Source organism: Myotis davidii, unplaced genomic scaffold (assembly GCF_000327345.1).
Source record: "Myotis davidii unplaced genomic scaffold, ASM32734v1 scaffold1717, whole genome shotgun sequence".
Lineage (NCBI taxonomy): Eukaryota > Metazoa > Chordata > Mammalia > Chiroptera > Vespertilionidae > Myotis > Myotis davidii.
The window spans coordinates 411,511-413,030 of NW_006287955.1; positions in this window are offsets into that span (position 1 = coordinate 411,511).

Sequence of the window (1,520 nt, forward strand, 5' to 3'; positions counted from 1 at the left end):
CCCAGGCCCTGTGTTATTTCTGCCTTTTCATTTGCTGGTTTAATTTTGACGCCAGGAGAAGATTTCCATTTTCATTCCGTCAAATCTGCCCACGTTCTCTCCCCGGCTCCCGTATTAGTTCTAAACTTGGGAAATCTTCCTTCTCCCGCAGCACAAGAACATTACATTTTACTGAATTCTCGCTTTTGGGGGGTCTTGATTTTTTAAAAATATACTTACTGCTTATCCTGAAAGAATCCAGGGCTGAGCCCTGCCCCCCTACCCCCCGCCTCCGCAGAGGAGGGGCTCCTTGGGCCGCCCCCCGCAGCTCGCCCTGTGTGTCCAGGCCTCTCAGCCTCCCCACGCCACACGCCCTCCCTGGCCCCCGCCCCCTGTCCCTCCGTCCCAGGGTCTTTCAAGTCCTCTCCTGCCCGAGGCCATCAGAGCCTCTCCCCTTCCCCTGACCCCCATCACCCCCGGCCCCACCCCGGCCATCTTAGCCCCGAGCTGCCCAGACCAGAGTGTGGACCGTGTAGGGTGCAGTTCCCGGTTCCTGGTTCCCGGTTCCCGGTTCCCGCGGCTTCAGGACAGCTTCGGCGGCCTCCCAGTCCAGGCCGGCGCCGGTGCCGTGTTGTCAATGAATAAACAGGCACAGAGGACAGGCAGCCTCCACGGTCACCAGGGCGTGCGTGGGGCCCTGGTGGACAGGCCCAGGCTCCGCCCATTCACCACGCATGATGTTCCTGGCGCTGGTCAGGCCCAGCACCGGGGCCTTTGTTGGCCTGGACGGGGGAGGAGATCAATGTTTTGGGGGTGCAGTGGGCCTGGGGGTGCTGCGACCACACCATCACACCTCTCATGGGGGAGGTGGGAGGTGGGGGAGGCCTGGCCTGCGCCCCTCAACCCCAGATCTCCCTCCTTTAACATGGAGGCCAGGGCTGCGTGGCCGATCTGCCCCCCCCACCCGTCTTGGGCCTGCGTTCTGTTCCCTGTGCTAAGGGGCTCCCTGAACCCAGCCCCTCACCCTCCTGGCTCTGTCTTCCCAGCAGAGCCCACAGGGGAATAAAAGCCAAAGGAACAGAAAATGGCTCACTGGTGGGGGCAGAAACGGCCCGCGCAGACAGGACGGGCGGCTGGAGCACGAGGGGCCTGGAGAGGGGTCCGCACACGGTGTGAGGCGGGCAGCTGGGCCCGTCAGGGAGCAGGAGGGGAGGGAGCCCGGGGCCTGGAGGGCCTGGCGCAGGGGGGACGCACTGGGAGGCTCAGGTCTGGAGGCGGCAGGATGCACCTCGCAGGGCATTTGGCCTCCCGCGGATTGATGGGCTCCGAGAGGCCCGCCAGGTGCGGAGCCTTCAGCCTATTAATCTCCCGGTTAATCACGCAGGACACTTGGCAATTATCGCACTCAGCCCCCTCACGGGCGGGCCGGGCTATCACTCACGCGCAGGTGGGAGCGGGCGCCAGCAGCAGCCTGGGCCTGGCTCCAGGAGGCACCTGGCCGGCTCCGCCGCCCTCCACGCCTCCTGGGGCGGGTCTCTGGC